We start from the raw sequence: 15398 nt of genomic DNA on the forward strand, positions 1-15398 counted from the left end.
CAGCAGGACAGAGGCTCACCAAGAGAGCGTGCAGTCAGGGAGCAGCACTGGGCAGCAGTCCGACTGGGCAGGGCTCCTCTAGGACAAAAATATTTACAGTTAAAAGCCATTCCCTCCCTGGCACCTCATTTGTATTTAACCTCCCCAGAAGTGACTTCATATCACGAGCAATGTGCAGTCCTGGCTTCTCCCCGCCCAGGATTTGGACAGGGGACCTGGGCACAGCACCCACTTGTGAGTCAGTGGAACACATCCCAGGTGACACTTCAAGGGTTCTCCTTCTGGCACTGCATGTTTGCAGATCTGGGCTGGCACGTTCAACTCCCCTCATGGCCACATGCAAGAACGACTGACCACATTTGGCAGAGAATTCCCAAGAAAACTCACGTGCCATCAGTGAGCAGAAAATCCTTTGGGGTTTAGTTCCATCTCTCACCTGTTCCCAGTGGAGGGAAGATGGGCTTTAGTCACACATCACAGCCGCAGTGATGGAGCGGGGCTTTTTTATTCTAAAATGTAATGAAAGGTAATAAAAATAAACCAGGTCTGATAGAAATGCCTTTTAAAGCCATTAAAGCTTTTTAAAGCCAAGGAGACCATCACCATGCCTGAGCTCAGTCTCCTATTCCTACTGGTTTTGGTATCAGCAAATCCATCAGGCTCTTTTCAGAACTAGTGCTTCATATCAACTAAACCTCTGGCTCCTCTTTATTTACACTTACAGCCCCTTGCAGGAAGCTCTGCAGCCTTTTTTCCCCATCCTGCATTGGAGAGAGGAGGGATATTAGTGACACATGCATGCACAAACAATCCTTCTGGCTCTTCAAAAAGTTCAAAACGCCTGTAATAAAATTGATATCAAGTAATATTGAGTCTCAGGCTGTTCAAGAAAAGGGAAAGTGGAGCTTTCATGTCCCACTGAGTGATGCTGAATAAAATCTTCCCCGTGAGCTTGCACACAGTAATAACATTTTTTGGACCAAACCAAAGTAAGAATTTTTTGACCAAACAACTTAGGTCTGTGTGAGCACACTTTTTCCTTTTATGCTGATGGGAACAGAGATCCTTTCTCTCATCTGAGTGCTGCTGAATAAAACGTACACCTAGGAAGAAAGCAGGTGGGGAGAGATGAAAGAGTCAACTTGCTCCGAAGTACATCTAGCAGCACATAGGACAGAAGCACACACTACTGAAACATTGTATCCAGAACCACAGGAACAGCGGGCTCGGAATTCTCAGCAGCTGCTCCCTTTGGCTACTTCAAGGGCTCTCCCAGCCAGGGAACCCAGCCGGGGCACCCGGCTGGAAGGGGCACCTTTGCAACAAAATGCCATGGAAGCTTGCTCCAAACCAGCGCTGCAGCTGCTGGCACACGCAGAGGACACCGGGCTGCTGCCAGCTGCAAGGGTGGGGAGCTGGAATTGTGCCTGGGAATTCTCCCGTGCCCGCTCTCCCACCCCGCCCCGTCCTTCCGCCCCTCTCACCTCTCCGGCAGAGAGAGCAGCTGCCTCCTCCTGCGGGCTGCTCCCGGCTGCGGGCAGGGCGATGGCTCCGGGAGCTGGGCGACCGTTCTTCCTTCGTCGATGCGTTCCCCGGGCGGGAGCGGACCCGGGGGGCGCGGAGACGGGGCGCGGCGGGACGGGAGTCGCTCTCCGCGACGGCGGCCGTGGAAGGACCCCGGCAGAGAGAGGGGCGGAGCCGCCGCTGCCTGTGGGCGCCCGCCGGGCTCCCGCGCGTCCGCGGCGCCGCTGAGCCCACAGCCCGTGTGGGCACGATGGGAAACGCCGCGCAAAATCGCGCCGGGGGGGGGGATCGGCGTCGGCGTCGCGGGCAGGCAATGCAGTAGACACCCCGTGAGGGGTCCTCTTTTTCCCCGCCCCTTTTTTGCCGCCCTATGTAGAAGGTCGGGCGAGTGACGGTTGAGTCGCCATCTTGGGAAGGTCGAGACGCAATTTCCGCCCTCCCCTGCCGCCATCTTTGGTACTGGCAGAAGCCATTTCCGGTGCCTCCGCCATCTTTGTTTCGGGAGGTGAAAAAGAAGGCCCCCTACATTGGCGACTATTGAACTCGCCTGCCTGAATCCGGCCCCGAAACCGATCCCGCGTTCTCGGCGCGATTTTAAGTCGCCTTTTACGCGGCGCGGACGGGCGCGGACTGGTCAGCGGTGCTGGAAATGGCTCGTGGGACAGGCGGCGGGAGAGCGCGCGATCGGCGTCGGGGGTCGGATTCAGGCAGGCGACTTCAATAGACACCATTATCTGGGGCTTTACAGTTACCACAGCAACGGTGGCAACGCCACCGGAAGTGGCTTCTGCCAGGACCAAAGATGGCGCCAGGTAGGGCGGAAATTGCAGCGTGCCACTCCCAAGATGGCGACCTGGCCATCACTCACCCGACCTTCTACATAGGACGGCAAAGAAAAGGGCGGGAAAAGAAGGACACACCCCCCCCCCCCCCCCCACACACACACACACCCCCCAGCGTATCTCTGCCGGGGCCCTATTGCGTCCGCCGTCCCGAGCGTCGCATCAGTTCCAGTGGAACGGCATCGTCACGTTGGGCCACCCGCCATCTTGAGAAGGTCACACGCCCCCACCGCCCTCCCGCAGCAGCGCCGAGGAGGAGCCCGTCGCCGCTTCGGGGCACGGCTGCAGTACCGCGCTGTGTCCACAAGGCGGCAGCACCTCCCGGGCTCCGGCTCCGGGCACGGCTGCAGTACCGATCTCTTCCCACAAGGCGGCAGCACTGCGGCCGAGCTCAGCCCGGGGCTGCGGCTCTTTGGGGACACGGGGCACACAGACAGAGAGACAGACAGACACACACAGACAGAGAGACAGACAGACACACACAGACAGAGAGACAGACACACACACTGAGAGACAGACACACACACAGACACACACACACACACACACACACACACACACACACACACACACAGAGACAAGGGGCCAAAAAACATCGAGGTCCCTCCCTTTAAAAAATCCTACTATAAACGAATGCCCCCCAAAAAACCCCGACCCAAACTAAAAAATCCCTGCCATGAACAAATTAAAAAAACCCCAAACCCATTAGATATATATATATATATATATGTGTATATATATATATATAGATATGTTTGTTAATAATTAATTTATATTCATAATCAATACCTATTTTTGGATATTGAATTTAATGTGTATTGGCATCAATTACAACATGGGTACAATATTATTTTTATTAAGAAATCTTTATATTACTAACATTTATATTTTATGTGTGTGTGTATATATGTATACACACACACACACACACACACGCACACACATTTATATATTCTATATCTTCACATTTTTATATCCTTTATGGAAAAGCCCGGCCTCTAACAAAACAGAAAATTAAAACCCCTTTATTTTAAAACTATATTTCAATTCATTTTTCTATTTATATTTGGCATACTTACGTGGAATTCATATATCCATATAGTCTACACATTATAAACCACTCAGTATACAATTTTACTTATATTAAATACTGCATCTACACTTCTATTTTTTTTCTATTTCATATTTAGATGTATACTTACACATATTCAAATTGGCATATTTCTATTTATAAATTGATGTCTGGATACATTTATATAGATTTACAAATAAATGTCATTATAAGATTAATTAGATGAAAATTACAATCTATCCATAGATTGATACTGTATCTTCATATTAGAATCTACTAGCAGTACAAATCTCTTTAGAAATCAATTTAAGAAATAGAAACATATAGAGGGTCTATTTGCATATTTATATTTTGGTTGATATTCTTTACAAAGAAACCCACCTCTAAGCAAATGAAACCATTGAAACATGGATTTTAAACTATGTTTTAATACTTTTATATTTCTGTTCTCCTATTTACAACTTGCGTTTACACATTATATATTTTCATTCTTTATATTATATACTGCATATTGGATAGAAATGTGTTACCCATCTCTGCAATTTATAGTCACACAAATATATTTATATTTTTTAATTGTTCTATACTTATATTTCTATTTCATATTTATATGTACACTTACACACATTGATATTTCCATAGTTACAAATCTATATGTCACTATATGATTAGTTCTAACAATATATTTTTAAAGAAATGTATTAATATTGGAATAGTCATTCTATTAGATTAAAATGGTAATGTAATCTATCAACATAATACATTGGTGTGTTATATCAATATTAAAGTTAGCATTTATTACTATTATTAATCCATTTATAGCTGTAATGAATACATAATTTCATGTATAAATAGATTATTATCTATTTCCATACTTATAGTTTTGTTCCTCTTATTTCTAAAAAACCCCCATCTCTAACCAAATAATACCAACGAAACATTGATTTTCACTCCATTTAAATACTTTTACATTTCTGTTCTCATATTTACAACTTACATTTCAACATGAGATGATATTTTCATTATCTATGTTATGTACTACAAAGGTACATTTTTTTGTTGTATTATTACAATATCTTTTCTATTTTATTTTTTTCTATTTATTTTTCTATCCTTTATGTTTCGTATTTCTATTAGCTATGTAAAACCCCAACTGCAGCCAAATACAAACCAATCCAACACTCCCTCTGAACCACACTCGGGTCCTTCCCCTGCTCCCCTTTCCCACGTGTTCTACGGCCACCCCTCCGTGGGAATGTCCTGGCACCCGTGGGTCCCTCTGGGGGAGGGCACCCAGCACGGCCCCCCCCCCCCCCCCCCCCCATTCCCCACTCCCCTGCTCCTGCGCCGCAGCGTGGCTCCCTCTGCCGGGGACCTCGGGCTGCCCCGAAACACATCGGAGCCCCCCGAGTCTCCACCCCGTCCCCCCCTCAGCCTTCTTTCCTCACCCCCAAAATGAAGGCACAGAACCGCTCCAGCTGCCCTGGACGGCAGCACGACCCTTGATGGGAACCCTTCCCACGGGTCCATGCCCCCTAAAAGGGACCCTGCTGGCACAAGGAAAGGGCGGGGGGGGGGGCGGCAGCCCCCAGGAGGGCTCAAGTTCCTCCCCAGCCCCGCAGACACAGAGGACACGAGGCAGAGAGTGGCAGCAGAGAGGACACAGGAAAGAAAATGAAGATCGGGGTGCAGGATGAAATGGAGGGAAAAAAAATAGAAAATAAAACCACAAAAAAGGGATGCTAGATGGGCAGCACGAGAGAGGGATTAAAAAAGAACAGGAGCAGCGAAGGGGACACAAGGATCCCGGGGGAAACAATGGCACGGGGAGCACCACAGAGCCACAGGGAACAGAACGGGAACACGAGTGAGGCACGGAGAAGGACAGACAAAAAGACGGAGTCCCAAACACACAGCAAGGACGCAGGGACACAGAGACAAAAAGGGAAACCAGGACCGGGAGACAGGAATCGACCACGCCACGTGCTCGGGAGGGTAAAGACGGGCACGGAGCGGCACGGGGACAGAAAAGGCACGGCCAGCAGGACAGAGGCTCACCAAGAGAGCGTGCAGTCAGGGAGCAGCACTGGGCAGCAGTCCGACTGGGCAGGGCTCCTCTAGGACAAAAATATTTACAGTTAAAAGCCATTCCCTCCCTGGCACCTCATTTGTATTTAACCTCCCCAGAAGTGACTTCATATCACGAGCAATGTGCAGTCCTGGCTTCTCCCCGCCCAGGATTTGGACAGGGGACCTGGGCACAGCACCCACTTGTGAGTCAGTGGAACACATCCCAGGTGACACTTCAAGGGTTCTCCTTCTGGCACTGCATGTTTGCAGATCTGGGCTGGCACGTTCAACTCCCCTCATGGCCACATGCAAGAACAACTGACCACATTTGGCAGAGAATTCCCAAGAAAACTCACGTGCCATCAGTGAGCAGAAAATCCTTTGGGGTTTAGTTCCATCTCTCACCTGTTCCCAGTGGAGGGAAGATGGGCTTTAGTCACACATCACAGCCGCAGTGATGGAGCGGGGCTTTTTTATTCTAAAATGTAATGAAAGGTAATAAAAATAAACCAGGTCTGATAGAAATGCCTTTTAAAGCCATTAAAGCTTTTTAAAGCCAAGGAGACCATCACCATGCCTGAGCTCAGTCTCCTATTCCTACTGGTTTTGGTATCAGCAAATCCATCAGGCTCTTTTCAGAACTAGTGCTTCATATCAACTAAACCTCTGGCTCCTCTTTATTTACACTTACAGCCCCTTGCAGGAAGCTCTGCAGCCTTTTTTCCCCATCCTGCATTGGAGAGAGGAGGGATATTAGTGACACATGCATGCACAAACAATCCTTCTGGCTCTTCAAAAAGTTCAAAACGCCTGTAATAAAATTGATATCAAGTAATATTGAGTCTCAGGCTGTTCAAGAAAAGGGAAAGTGGAGCTTTCATGTCCCACTGAGTGATGCTGAATAAAATCTTCCCCGTGAGCTTGCACACAGTAATAACATTTTTTGGACCAAACCAAAGTAAGAATTTTTTGACCAAACAACTTAGGTCTGTGTGAGCACACTTTTTCCTTTTATGCTGATGGGAACAGAGATCCTTTCTCTCATCTGAGTGCTGCTGAATAAAACGTACACCTAGGAAGAAAGCAGGTGGGGAGAGATGAAAGAGTCAACTTGCTCCGAAGTACATCTAGCAGCACATAGGACAGAAGCACACACTACTGAAACATTGTATCCAGAACCACAGGAACAGCGGGCTCGGAATTCTCAGCAGCTGCTCCCTTTGGCTACTTCAAGGGCTCTCCCAGCCAGGGAACCCAGCCGGGGCACCCGGCTGGAAGGGGCACCTTTGCAACAAAATGCCATGGAAGCTTGCTCCAAACCAGCGCTGCAGCTGCTGGCACACGCAGAGGACACCGGGCTGCTGCCAGCTGCAAGGGTGGGGAGCTGGAATTGTGCCTGGGAATTCTCCCGTGCCCGCTCTCCCACCCCGCCCCGTCCTTCCGCCCCTCTCACCTCTCCGGCAGAGAGAGCAGCTGCCTCCTCCTGCGGGCTGCTCCCGGCTGCGGGCAGGGCGATGGCTCCGGGAGCTGGGCGACCGTTCTTCCTTCGTCGATGCGTTCCCCGGGCGGGAGCGGACCCGGGGGGCGCGGAGACGGGGCGCGGCGGGACGGGAGTCGCTCTCCGCGACGGCGGCCGTGGAAGGACCCCGGCAGAGAGAGGGGCGGAGCCGCCGCTGCCTGTGGGCGCCCGCCGGGCTCCCGCGCGTCCGCGGCGCCGCTGAGCCCACAGCCCGTGTGGGCACGATGGGAAACGCCGCGCAAAATCGCGCCGGGGGGGGGGATCGGCGTCGGCGTCGCGGGCAGGCAATGCAGTAGACACCCCGTGAGGGGTCCTCTTTTTCCCCGCCCCTTTTTTGCCGCCCTATGTAGAAGGTCGGGCGAGTGACGGTTGAGTCGCCATCTTGGGAAGGTCGAGACGCAATTTCCGCCCTCCCCTGCCGCCATCTTTGGTACTGGCAGAAGCCATTTCCGGTGCCTCCGCCATCTTTGTTTCGGGAGGTGAAAAAGAAGGCCCCCTACATTGGCGACTATTGAACTCGCCTGCCTGAATCCGGCCCCGAAACCGATCCCGCGTTCTCGGCGCGATTTTAAGTCGCCTTTTACGCGGCGCGGACGGGCGCGGACTGGTCAGCGGTGCTGGAAATGGCTCGTGGGACAGGCGGCGGGAGAGCGCGCGATCGGCGTCGGGGGTCGGATTCAGGCAGGCGACTTCAATAGACACCATTATCTGGGGCTTTACAGTTACCACAGCAACGGTGGCAACGCCACCGGAAGTGGCTTCTGCCAGGACCAAAGATGGCGCCAGGTAGGGCGGAAATTGCAGCGTGCCACTCCCAAGATGGCGACCTGGCCATCACTCACCCGACCTTCTACATAGGACGGCAAAGAAAAGGGCGGGAAAAGAAGGACACACCCCCCCCCCACACACACACACACACACCCCCCCCAGCGTATCTCTGCCGGGGCCCTATTGCGTCCGCCGTCCCGAGCGTCGCATCAGTTCCAGTGGAACGGCATCGTCACGTTGGGCCACCCGCCATCTTGAGAAGGTCACACGCCCCCACCGCCCTCCCGCAGCAGCGCCGAGGAGGAGCCCGTCGCCGCTTCGGGGCACGGCTGCAGTACCGCGCTGTGTCCACAAGGCGGCAGCACCGCCCGGGCTCCGGCTCCGGGCACGGCTGCAGTACCGATCTCTTCCCACAAGGCGGCAGCACTGCGGCCGAGCTCAGCCCGGGGCTGCGGCTCTTTGGGGACACGGGGCACACAGACAGAGAGACAGACAGACACACACAGACAGAGAGACAGACAGACACACACAGACAGAGAGACAGACACACACACTGAGAGACAGACACACACACAGACACACACACACACACACACACACACACACACACACACACACACAGAGACAAGGGGCCAAAAAACATCGAGGTCCCTCCCTTTAAAAAATCCTACTATAAACGAATGCCCCCCAAAAAACCCCGACCCAAACTAAAAAATCCCTGCCATGAACAAATTAAAAAAACCCCAAACCCATTAGATATATATATATATATATATGTGTATATATATATATATAGATATGTTTGTTAATAATTAATTTATATTCATAATCAATACCTATTTTTGGATATTGAATTTAATGTGTATTGGCATCAATTACAACATGGGTACAATATTATTTTTATTAAGAAATCTTTATATTACTAACATTTATATTTTATGTGTGTGTGTATATATGTATACACACACACACACACACACACACACACGCACACACATTTATATATTCTATATCTTCACATTTTTATATCCTTTATGGAAAAGCCCGGCCTCTAACAAAACAGAAAATTAAAACCCCTTTATTTTAAAACTATATTTCAATTCATTTTTCTATTTATATTTGGCATACTTACGTGGAATTCATATATCCATATAGTCTACACATTATAAACCACTCAGTATACAATTTTATTTATATTAAATACTGCATCTACACTTCTATTTTTTTTCTATTTCATATTTAGATGTATACTTACACATATTCAAATTGGCATATTTCTATTTATAAATTGATGTCTGGATACATTTATTTAGATTTACAAATAAATGTCATTATAAGATTAATTAGATGAAAATTACAATCTATCCATAGATTGATACTGTATCTTCATATTAGAATCTACTAGCAGTACAAATCTCTTTAGAAATCAATTTAAGAAATAGAAACATATAGAGGGTCTATTTGCATATTTATATTTTGGTTGATATTCTTTACAAAGAAACCCACCTCTAAGCAAATGAAACCATTGAAACATGGATTTTAAACTATGTTTTAATACTTTTATATTTCTGTTCTCCTATTTACAACTTGCGTTTACACATTATATATTTTCATTCTTTATATTATATACTGCATATTGGATAGAAATGTGTTACCCATCTCTGCAATTTATAGTCACACAAATATATTTATATTTTTTAATTGTTCTATACTTATATTTCTATTTCATATTTATATGTACACTTACACACATTGATATTTCCATAGTTACAAATCTATATGTCACTATATGATTAGTTCTAACAATATATTTTTAAAGAAATGTATTAATATTGGAATAGTCATTCTATTAGATTAAAATGGTAATGTAATCTATCAACATAATACATTGGTGTGTTATATCAATATTAAAGTTAGCATTTATTACTATTATTAATCCATTTATAGCTGTAATGAATACATAATTTCATGTATAAATAGATTATTATCTATTTCCATACTTATAGTTTTGTTCCTCTTATTTCTAAAAAACCCCCATCTCTAACCAAATAATACCAACGAAACATTGATTTTCACTCCATTTAAATACTTTTACATTTCTGTTCTCATATTTACAACTTACATTTCAACATGAGATGATATTTTCATTATCTATGTTATGTACTACAAAGGTACATTTTTTTGTTGTATTATTACAATATCTTTTCTATTTTATTTTTTTCTATTTATTTTTCTATCCTTTATGTTTCGTATTTCTATTAGCTATGTAAAACCCCAACTGCAGCCAAATACAAACCAATCCAACACTCCCTCTGAACCACACTCGGGTCCTTCCCCTGCTCCCCTTTCCCACGTGTTCTACGGCCACCCCTCCGTGGGAATGTCCTGGCACCCGTGGGTCCCTCTGGGGGAGGGCACCCAGCACGGCCCCCCCCCCCCCCCCCCCCATTCCCCACTCCCCTGCTCCTGCGCCGCAGCGTGGCTCCCTCTGCCGGGGACCTCGGGCTGCCCCGAAACACATCGGAGCCCCCCGAGTCTCCACCCCGTCCCCCCCTCAGCCTTCTTTCCTCACCCCCAAAATGAAGGCACAGAACCGCTCCAGCTGCCCTGGACGGCAGCACGACCCTTGATGGGAACCCTTCCCACGGGTCCAATGCCCCCAAAAAGGGACCCTGCTGGCACAAGGAAAGGGCGGGGGGGGGGGGGCGGCAGCCCCCAGGAGGGCTCAAGTTCCTCCCCAGCCCCGCAGACACAGAGGACACGAGGCAGAGAGTGGCAGCAGAGAGGACACAGGAAAGAAAATGAAGATCGGGGTGCAGGATGAAATGGAGGGAAAAAAAATAGAAAATAAAACCACAAAAAAGGGATGCTAGATGGGCAGCACGAGAGAGGGATTAAAAAAGAACAGGAGCAGCGAAGGGGACACAAGGATCCCGGGGGAAACAATGGCACGGGGAGCACCACAGAGCCACAGGGAACAGAACGGGAACACGAGTGAGGCACGGAGAAGGACAGACAAAAAGACGGAGTCCCAAACACACAGCAAGGACGCAGGGACACAGAGACAAAAAGGGAAACCAGGACCGGGAGACAGGAATCGACCACGCCACGTGCTCGGGAGGGTAAAGACGGGCACGGAGCGGCACGGGGACAGAAAAGGCACGGCCAGCAGGACAGAGGCTCACCAAGAGAGCGTGCAGTCAGGGAGCAGCACTGGGCAGCAGTCCGACTGGGCAGGGCTCCTCTAGGACAAAAATATTTACAGTTAAAAGCCATTCCCTCCCTGGCACCTCATTTGTATTTAACCTCCCCAGAAGTGACTTCATATCACGAGCAATGTGCAGTCCTGGCTTCTCCCCGCCCAGGATTTGGACAGGGGACCTGGGCACAGCACCCACTTGTGAGTCAGTGGAACACATCCCAGGTGACACTTCAAGGGTTCTCCTTCTGGCACTGCATGTTTGCAGATCTGGGCTGGCACGTTCAACTCCCCTCATGGCCACATGCAAGAACAACTGACCACATTTGGCAGAGAATTCCCAAGAAAACTCACGTGCCATCAGTGAGCAGAAAATCCTTTGGGGTTTAGTTCCATCTCTCACCTGTTCCCAGTGGAGGGAAGATGGGCTTTAGTCACACATCACAGCCGCAGTGATGGAGCGGGGCTTTTTTATTCTAAAATGTAATGAAAGGTAATAAAAATAAACCAGGTCTGATAGAAATGCCTTTTAAAGCCACTAAAGCTTTTTAAAGCCAAGGAGACCATCACCATGCCTGAGCTCAGTCTCCTATTCCTACTGGTTTTGGTATCAGCAAATCCATCAGGCTCTTTTCAGAACTAGTGCTTCATATCAACTAAACCTCTGGCTCCTCTTTATTTACACTTACAGCCCCTTGCAGGAAGCTCTGCAGCCTTTTTTCCCCATCCTGCATTGGAGAGAGGAGGGATATTAGTGACACATGCATGCACAAACAATCCTTCTGGCTCTTCAAAAAGTTCAAAACGCCTGTAATAAAATTGATATCAAGTAATATTGAGTCTCAGGCTGTTCAAGAAAAGGGAAAGTGGAGCTTTCATGTCCCACTGAGTGATGCTGAATAAAATCTTCCCCGTGAGCTTGCACACAGTAATAACATTTTTTGGACCAAACCAAAGTAAGAATTTTTTGTCCAAACAACTTAGGTCTGTGTGAGCACACTTTTTCCTTTTATGCTGATGGGAACAGAGATCCTTTCTCTCATCTGAGTGCTGCTGAATAAAACGTACACCTAGGAAGAAAGCAGGTGGGGAGAGATGAAAGAGTCAACTTGCTCCGAAGTACATCTAGCAGCACATAGGACAGAAGCACACACTACTGAAACATTGTATCCAGAACCACAGGAACAGCGGGCTCGGAATTCTCAGCAGCTGCTCCCTTTGGCTACTTCAAGGGCTCTCCCAGCCAGGGAACCCAGCCGGGGCACCCGGCTGGAAGGGGCACCTTTGCAACAAAATGCCATGGAAGCTTGCTCCAAACCAGCGCTGCAGCTGCTGCCACACGCAGAGGACACCGGGTTGCTGCCAGCTGCAAGGGTGGGGAGCTGGAATTGTGCCTGGGAATTCTCCCGTGCCCGCTCTCCCACCCCGCCCCGTCCTTCCGCCCCTCTCACCTCTCCGGCAGAGAGAGCAGCTGCCTCCTCCTGCGGGCTGCTCCCGGCTGCGGGTAGGGCGATGGCTCCGGGAGCTGGGCGACCGTTCTTCCTTCGTCGATGCGTTCCCCGGGCGGGAGCGGACCCGGGGGGCGCGGAGACGGGGCGCGGCGGGACGGGAGTCGCTCTCCGCGACGGCGGCCGTGGAAGGACCCCGGCAGAGAGAGGGGCGGACCCGCCGCTGCCTGTGGGCGCCCGCCGGGCTCCCGCGCGTCCGCGGCGCCGCTGAGCCCACAGCCCGTGTGGGCACGATGGGAAACGCCGCGCAAAATCGCGCCGGGGGGGGTGATCGGCGTCGGCGTCGCGGGCAGGCAATGCAGTAGACACCCCGTGAGGGGTCCTCTTTTTCCCCGCCCCTTTTTTGCCGCCCTATGTAGAAGGTCGGGCGAGTGACGGTTGAGTCGCCATCTTGGGAAGGTCGAGACGCAATTTCCGCCCTCCCCTGCCGCCATCTTTGATACTGGCAGAAGCCATTTCCGGTGCCTCCGCCATCTTTGTTTCGGGAGGCAAAAAAGAAGGCCCCCTACATTGGCGACTATTGAACTCGCCTGCCTGAATCCGGCCCCGAAACCGATCCCGCGTTCTCGGCGCGATTTTCCGTCGCCTTTTACGCGGCGCGGACGGGCGCGGACTGGTCAGCGGTGCTGGAAATGGCTCGTGGGACAGGCGGCGGGAGAGCGCGCGATCGGCGTCGGGGGTCGGATTCAGGCAGGCGACTTCAATAGACACCATTATCTGGGGCTTTACAGTTACCACAGCAACGGTGGCAACGCCACCGGAAGTGGCTTCTGCCAGGATCAAATATGGCGCCAGGAAGGGCGGAAATTGCAGCGTGCCACTCCCAAGATGGCGACCTGGCCATCACTCACCCGACCTTCTACATAGGACGGCAAAGAAAAGGGCGGGAAAAGAAGGACACACACACCCCCCACACACACACACCCCCCCCAGCGTATCTCTGCCGGGGCCCTATTGCGTCCGCCGTCCCGAGCGTCGCATCAGTTCCAGTGGAACGGCATCGTCACCTTGGCCATCCGCCATCTTGAGAAGGTCACACGCCCCCACCGCCCTCCCGCAGCAGCGCCGAGGAGGAGCCCGTCGCCGCTTCGGGGCACGGCTGCAGTACCGCGCTGTGTCCACAAGGCGGCAGCACTGCCCGGGCTCCGGCTCCGGGCACGGCTGCAGTACCGATCTCTTCCCACAAGGCGGCAGCACTGCGGCCGAGCTCAGCCCGGGGCTGCGGCTCTTTGAGGTCACGGGGGACACACACAGAGAGACAGACAGACAGAGAGACACACAGACAGAGAGACAGACACACACAGACAGAGAGACAGACACACACACACACACACACACACACACACACACACACACACACACACACAGACAAGGGGCCAAAAAACATCGAGGTCCCTCCCTTTAAAAAATCCTACTAAACGAATGCCCCCAAAAAAACCCCGACCCAAACTAAAAAATCCCTGCCATGAACAAATTAAAAAAAACCCCAAACCCATTAGATATATATATATATATATATATGTGTATATATATATATATAGATATGTTTGTTAATAATTAATTTATATTCATAATCAATACCTATTTTTGGATATTGAATTTAATGTATATTGGCATCAATTACAACATGGGTACCATATTATTTTTATTAAGAAACCTTTATATTACTAACATTTGTATTTTATGTGTGTGTATATATATGTATATACACACACATACACACATTTATATATTCTATATCTTCACATTTTTATATCCTTTATGGAAAAGCCCGGCCTCTAACAAAACAGAAAATTAAAACCCCTTTATTTTAAAACTATATTTCAATTCATTTTTCTATTTATATTTGGCATACTTACGTGGAATTCATATATCCATACAGTCTACACATTATAAACCAGACACAGAGGACACGAGGCAGAAAGGGAGAGTGGCAGCAGAGACGACACGGGAAGAAAATGAAGATCGGGGTGCAGGATGAAATAAAAAAAAAAAAACAAACAAACAAACAAACAAAAAAAACAAAACCAGAAAACAAAAACACGGCCAGCGGGACAGAGGCTCACCAAGAGAGGGTACAGTCAGGGAGCAGCACTGGGCAGCAGTCAGACTGGGCAGGGCTCCTTTTGGGCAAATATATTTACACGTAGGAGCCATTCCCTCCCTGGCACCTCATTTGTATTTAACCCCCACCCCGACCCCCCCAGAAAAACCTGAATTCCTATCACAAGGAATGTGCAGTCCTGGCTTCTCCCCGCCCAGGATTTGGACAGGGGACCTGGGCACAGCACACACACCTGTGAGTCAGGTGAATAAATCCCGGTTTACATTTCAAGGCTTCTCCTTCTGGCACTGCATGTTTGCAGATCTGGACGGGCATGTTCAACTCCCCTCATGGCCACATTCAAAAACAATTCACCAGATTTGGCAGAGAATTCCCAAGAAAACTCACGTGCCATCAGTGAGCAGAAAATCCTTTGGGGTTTAGTTCCATCTCTCACCTGTTCCCAGTGGAGGGAAGATGGGCTTTTGTCACACATCACAGCAGCAGTGATGGAGCGGGGCTTTTTTTCTTTTAATTAAATGAAGGGGTAACACATTCAAACCAGGTCTGATGGAAATACCTTTAACAATTGGCCTGGCACGCCAACATAAACATAAGGAATCATCAACCCCCAAAGAAAGCAGAGGCAGAAGTATCCAGCTCCAGGCCAGCAGGCACCTGTAACTTTGAACACCACAACACCACGCTCACTGGAAACAAACTGGGGCTTCAGTAACCTCCCCCTCACTGCAGTTCACTCTCGGCTCTGCTCCCCACCAAGATTCACACGAGTGAACGACATGGAGTTATTCCCTTTTGAGCTTTCTTAGACACCTGTTAACCCACAGACTG

This window comes from Cinclus cinclus, chromosome 15 (assembly GCF_963662255.1).
Source record: "Cinclus cinclus chromosome 15, bCinCin1.1, whole genome shotgun sequence".
NCBI lineage: Eukaryota > Metazoa > Chordata > Aves > Passeriformes > Cinclidae > Cinclus > Cinclus cinclus.